A 7,260-nucleotide genomic window follows, 5' to 3' on the forward strand; every position below is an offset into this window, starting at 1 on the left:
AATATACTGGGAGTACAATTTCATAGAGAGCTTTTATTAGAATTATAATATAGTAATAATTTCCCTATGTGTACATTCCTTTTAATAATATCTTATTGCCCTCACAACAGCTCATTTCTCGTATATATTTAGCTTCCTCCTAACATTTTGCTTTCATAAAAAATGTGATGAGTGTTATTGAATAGACAAATTTTCTTGTATTTTGGATTTTTTTTTCTCCTAAGGTCAATTCCTAGAAATCATATGACTGAGGAAAGACTTAGACTTGACGACATGACTGATTGGGGCATGAATTTTTTTTTTTTCTTAAAGAGTAAGAGTAAGGATTTGAACACACTCAAGTAAATTATCTGATCTCCAAACAGATATTGGGCACTGCTCTGTCAGACCCTTAATAAGCTTTTGTATTTCCCTTCAACTTGTCCTGAAACACCAGTTTTTGAATCTTAGTGACAAGGTCATTAAGTTAGTAATAAAGGGTATAAGTAGTACATGTAATTGACAGCAGGTTTTATTGAGTACATACTATGCATTTGGCATTTTGCTAAAATTCTTATGTGAATGATCTAATTTAATATTTTTTTAAGATTTCATGATCATCAGAAGCACATGGACCTCCAGTACAAATAATAGAGTCTCAGATCTAGGGAGTCTTTAATGTCTCTGGGCTTAGTTACCTCTATAAAAGGGACAAAAGTACAGGCCTTGGCCAACTTACAGGATTGCTGGGTAGTCCAAAGGAAATCATGTTTATTAAACTTTATGGAATTATAAAACTCTATGTAAAGCAAGTTTTTTTAAAATTATTTTTTATTAGTTTATTGTATTTATTGGTAAATATACTTGCTTATACCTTTCTCAGCACTGAAAACTCTGGTAGCCTAAATAAACCAGTGTAATTAAAGTTGGCCCTGAAAAGGTTGGAATTTCATATTTAAAAAATTTTTGAAACAGACTGCTAAATCCTGTAAGGAAGATTAAAAGAACAGATTAATTCTTACATGAAGAATTTGGGCTATTATCCTATTACACTAGAAATTCTACATAGGCGTTGGTTGAGAGTGTTTAAAGTTTATTGTGGTGTTTGGGATATCCCCTTTGTTTAGTTACCATTCAAATAACTGTAAGTAGGAAAGGAAACACAGCCTTTGTTACACTTTGGGGAAATCTTTGAACACACCTTATTACAGGCATACCACCAATGAAGTCAGCTATTAATAATTCTGTTGAAATAGGTTCAATGACAGTTAACTATTGAAATTTCCTGAGGAACTGGAGTGTAATAAAAAGAAAGCGAAGGTCAGGTAGACATTTAGGAAGAAGAGACTGAAGGCACTCGGCTTCATCGTACCCTCTAATGTCTTTGAAAGCTAGGGCATAGTTGGACAGCTTTAAAAGCTGGTCTAATTAATCTTGGGTTGTCATATTTCCCCACACGTGTCCTAATTCCTGTAATACTCTGTCAGCTTTTCTCTTCTGATATTTTTTGGTCATTAACACTTTGTGCCAGTAAAAGATCTTTCTGAATAATAACTGTTTGGATATCAGCCTATGTATTATTTCTGCTCAAGCATATTGTAACCCAGGGTCCACTGAAGGAGTTCCTCTTCTCCCTCATCTAGCTCATCTTTCGCTAACCTAACACAAAGGGCTTGTCAAAGAGATTTCTCTGTTGTAAATAGGCTCTCTTTCCAATTTTCAGCTTGGGATTTTTAAATTTAATATACTACTAGGCCTAGTGGGAAGATGAAGAAAAAAAACAGGAAAAGTTTGGCAGGGATTTTGATTTTGAAGAAGAAATGTGAAAGTTAATAAGATATGAAATTCATTGTGGTCTCAGATGTCTTTTGAGTGGTGGGCCCTGGGCCATTTTGTAAGAATGTGTTGCATGGGGTTCGCAGAGATTAAGACCAAGTAACAAGACAACATAACTGCTTGTGACACATGTTTCCAGAACCAACTGGCCAATACAATACAAAACTGTTGAGGCAGTTCACGACAAAGCAAACATTTTGAATGTTCAGCCATGTCAAAGTCCTGGGGCTCTCTGTACCTTAAACATGGAAGACTATAACTTCAAAAGAATGCTGGAGGTAGTTAATCCCAAGTATAAAGAGCTCATATCTGAGAAGGAAGAACCAAGAAGAAATGCATCAATGTGGTTAACAGCCAGTCATATAGAAAGACAAACCAACCTAAAGTGTGTTATAGTTGTTTGCATTGGTCAAAAGGCAGAATTTGCAAACAAGATGAAATGATATTAAAATTAAATGTCATAGGATAATCCTCATCTTTCTTATTATAGTTTTATTAGCTCCTCTCTTTGCAGGACGATCAAGGTGATTTAGTCTTGTTTCCAAAAATAATAGAGCACTTTGGAGTCACTGGATGTTGCTTCCGTTTTCTTTAAAAAGGTATGTAAGATACTCCCAAAGTCTTAGACTATTCTTAGAATACATTCTATTCTTTATTTTATATATTTTTAAAGATTTTATTTATTCATTTATTTGAGAGAGAGAGAGAGAGAGAAGTTAGAGGTAGAGGGCTGAGGGCAAGCAAACTCCCGATGTGGGGCTTGACCTCATGACCCTGAGATTATGACCTGAGCTGAAATCAAGACTCAGACAGTTAACTGACCGAGCCATCCAGGCACTCCCATGCTATTCTTTAATGAAAAATTTAAACTATCCAAGTATATTTATACAGAATTTCTTTTGGGTTTTTGCTTAGATTGTCCCTTCGGCTTGGAAACCCATTAACTTCTCTTGCTTTCCCAGTAAACTTCCATTTACACTTCCATTTACTCAACTGTGCTTCAGGAAGACTTCCAGGACTTTTTCAGAGAGAAAATTGCCTCCTCTTCTGTATTCCCATAGTATTTCATTCATACCATGTATGGTATTTGACACTTGTCAAATATTTTTTGAACAAATGGATTATGGTTTTTTAGATAAGATTTTATTTATCTGTTTGAGAGAGAGAGAACATGAGAGGGAGGAGAAGCAGACTCCCCGCTGAGCGGGGAGCCCAACGCAGGACTCAGCCTGGGACTCCAGGATCATGACCTGAGCCAAAGGCAGTCACCCAACCAACTGGGCCACCCAGGTGCCTCTAATTAAATGATTTTAAATAATTTTTAAAATTAAACACGGAAACCTGGATTATGTTTGTTGCTGGCACCTGCATTTACTGAGTTCTATGGGACCACTGAAGGTTGGGTGGTATGGTGCCAGGAGAGGGTAATACAGTGGTTCCCTAGGTAGAGTTTATAGTTATTTTCAACAGAAGAAGAAGCTAGAATGGTAATTTTCAAGCCTGGCTTCTGATCAGAGTCACATGGAGAGCTTTTACAACTCTCAGTCCCTGGCCTCATCTTAGACCCCCTTAACATCAGAGTACTGGGGGGAGGGCCCAGGCATCGATAGTATTTCAGTCTTTCTGTGTGATTCTAATGTGCATCCAGGGTTGAGTACAATTGAACTTGAAATTGAGGAACCCAATATTGTTAGATGGTGTCCATGCTGAGATGGAAAAAGGAGTGGAGATGTGGTAAAAGTACAAAGTCAAGAACTTGACTCCAGGGGTGAAATCATGGTTGATATAAATCCATGAAGCAAGGAGGAGCCCAAATCAAGACAGAGAACAAAAGGCCAATGAATGCTAAATTCCATGATAAGGGCCAGCTTAAGTGTCAGAAGTTAGACATGCAGAGATCAGAGATGGTCAGAGAGCAAGGTTTCTAATTAAAACAAGTAGGTGCAGGAGATCATAAATTCCTTTTGAGTCATGGTTTGGGTCCATTTAGCTTGACAGATTTACAGGGTCTCTCACCTCTGCAGCCACGGGGCTTCAAAACAATTTGGGTTTACTATAAAACCATAGGCTTACAGGTGCATACATTCTGTCTTTCTCATATTATTTCTCTCACTGGCATTGGAAAGTTTTGAGAAGAAAATCCAATTTCCAACAAAATTCCTCCCTTGCCCTTTCTTCTCTTCCTCTCTTCCCCTCCTCCCTTCTTCCCCCTCCTCCCCCTCCTCCTCCTCCTTATTCTTCTATTCTTCTATTATTATTATTTGGTGCAGCAATTATGTGCAATTATGTGGGGTCAAAGTTAAGTGAAAGAATGCCTAGATACAAAGATGCAATGACTGTAATACATTAAAAATATAAGCGAATTGACAAGTACAGTTAATACTAGAGAGCTGAAAAACAAGTTAAACAAGATAATTTGCTATGTGTGCCAAATAATTCTGTTGTACTTTGAAAGACTTTATTGTCTAATGTCACACATATTGTGTGAGATATTTATGGCTAGGCACACTTATTTTGGAGGACCTCTCTCCACATACACCTCACAACAAGAATTATTATGACACATGTGAGTCAAAATGTCCCTCTTAGAAGAAAGCCTCTTTACAGTTGCATTAAAAATACAACATTTCTGATGTAAGACACTCTTCTTGATAGCTACTTATTTATCATGTTTTCTTAGTTTTTTTTTTAAGATTTTGTTTATTTATTTGAGAGAGAGTGAGCAAGAGAAGGCATGAGTTGGTGGGGGGGGAGGGAGGCGGAGGCAGAGGGATGGGAGCCTGGCAGGGCTTGATCCCAGGACCCCTGGATCATGGCCTGAGCCAAAACCAAGAGACAGATGCTTGCCTGATTGAGCCACCCAGGCAACCCTCCAGAAAGTGTTCTTTTTTTTTTTTTAAATTTATTTCACACAGAGAGAGATCACAAGTAGGCAGAGGCAGGCAGAGAGAGAGGAGGAAGCAGGCTCCCCGCTGAGCAGAGAGCCCGATGCGGGGCTTGATCCCAAGACCCCGCTATCATGACCCGAGCCGAAGGCAGAGGCTTTAACCCACTGAGCCACCCAGGTGCCCCCAGAAAGTGTTCTTAAAAGGAAGGAGTAAGCCTTCTATCTTTTTCTCCCCCCATTGACTGGAATGTAGACTTAATGGCTAGAGCTATATAGTTCTTGGCCTATGAGACTTTGAGGGGGAAGCAATATGTTGGGAATGGAAGAACAACCAGATAGAAGGAATTTAGGACCCGATGCTCATGGAGCTGATAACCTACTAGACCCGGGCTGCTTATGTGTATCTTAGTGGAATCTTCTCTCTTGTTTAAAGCACTACCATTTTGGGTTTTCTATCACTTGAAGCTGAAGTGAATCTTAGCTAATACAGCAGATAATTGACATAGAAATGAGACTGAAACGAAAGTGATAGGCTTTACTTGACAAGGCGGAAATTTATGGACTTCACCCGAGATAGGACAGAAGGAGAGAGAACGATAGAAAGCGAAGGAAATTTTAGATCAGTGCTACCCAGTTTGTGGTCCCTGAAACGGAATCATCAGCGCCACCTGGGAACTTGTGAGAAATGCATAACCTTGGGCTCCACCCCACACCTCCTGATCCACCCCACACCTCCTGAATCAAAACCCTTGGGGGCGGGGGTCCAGAAATATGTGTTTTTAACAGGATTCCCAGGTGATTTTTATTACATCAGCTTTTGAGGAGCACTGGTCTAAGAAAGCTGCTGGGGCCACGGAAGAAGTACATCTTTTGAGATGTGAATAATAATCCTTGGAGTTCTACTGTGAATATGGCGAAAATGACAGTGTTATTGATGATGATGGCTTATCTAGAATGGAGGTGGGAGAAGACTTCCAGGAGTTATAGGAACACTCTATAGCCAAGTTAACTTTGCATCACATATTCACTCTGCTTCAGAAAAAGACAGAGTGGGACAAGTTGGGTTGTCACTGGTTCCCTAATTACTATAACTCTGACCTCTCTCGGTTGCCCAACCTTAGATGGTAAACCATTTGAAGGCACAGATCTTGGATGATTTCATTAAGTTTCAAGATACTTGCTTTTGACCACCCGAATGCACATATACAATATGCGAAGCAGAAGTGTTAATAAGATAATTCCAGCCAATTTCTTATTCTCATTTTTCCTCTGTGGGAAAACATTAGAGAGCAAGAACTATGAATTGACTCCCTTTTCTAAAACAGTCTTATTTATAGCTGGGGTTAAAATTTAGGGGTCCATAGTCCCAAACTCTTGCCTTTTTTGATCTCTTTTTTGGTAACTGAATATTTTGTGTTGGGCTATTACAAAGATTATTTGAAACATCATAGGATTGTAAAATATGTGTAGATATAGCCACATTTATGCTGATATCCCCTCCCATAATTTTTTTAAAAACAAGGCAACTTACATAAAGTTTCTACTGCACCAACTCAAATAAACTCTCTAAATCCTTTATGTTTCTAATAAACACAAAATGTGTAAAATGAAATTTATACCCAGATACTTGCAAGTGAAAAGAAAAGAGTAAAGCGTAAATAAACTCACGTCTCCAAACTCTCATAAGCTCAGTTTGTCTTTGGCATGGGATTTGGGTGAAAAGTCATCTGCTTGATTTGAATCAGTTCACGCATCTTGTTTTGCTGTAAACAGTATACGGGGACATGTCAAATCTTAATTAATATGGCAGAAGGAACACGAAGATAAGAAAAAAGAATTACTTTGTTTGTATGAAACTATTCTGGTCACAAGACCAAAAAAAAAAAAAAAAAGGGAAGGAAGTCTGACCTATGGCTGATATCTACTTATTTGTGATCATAATCAGTTTCTCATCCTAAGTTTCTATGAATGTAGGATTCAGGCTGTTATATAAGTACTGTGATGCTCATTATGATAACATTTACTTTTATTAGTATTTTAAATCAATCCTTTGCTAATTTAAGCAAAGGACTTTAGTAGCCAAATGCTCTTAAATTGAAATCTATACATCATGGGACAGGAATAATGACTTAAATAAAGATCTAAATGTGGTACTAATGACCTCCCCAGACCCAGGATGTATTGTTTCTCAGCAGGGACTCATGGGTGACATGATCATTGATCGCTGAGCTATACAGAACACCAAAACCACAGACGAAGTTTAAAAAGAGTTTGAATGGAGTTCTCTCCAGTCGTCCTGTCTAATGATGCTGGTGAAACATTCCACGTTTCACTATAGACAGAAATATGTTTAGTAATGCATTGAAGCTCTATGAGGAAAAATATGACTATTACATCTTCGACAAGGGATGCTGAGTATTGGCTGGAACTCATGTATTCAGAGAATTTGTAAACAACTACCACAACAACATTTAATAAGGAGCATTACTCTTTTCTAGATAGGGCTATGAGCTTTACATATATGAGCTCCTTTACGCCTCATAGCACCTCTGGGAGGT

The sequence above is a fragment of the Mustela erminea genome, chromosome X (assembly GCF_009829155.1).
Source record: "Mustela erminea isolate mMusErm1 chromosome X, mMusErm1.Pri, whole genome shotgun sequence".
In the NCBI taxonomy this organism is placed as follows: Eukaryota; Metazoa; Chordata; class Mammalia; order Carnivora; family Mustelidae; genus Mustela; species Mustela erminea.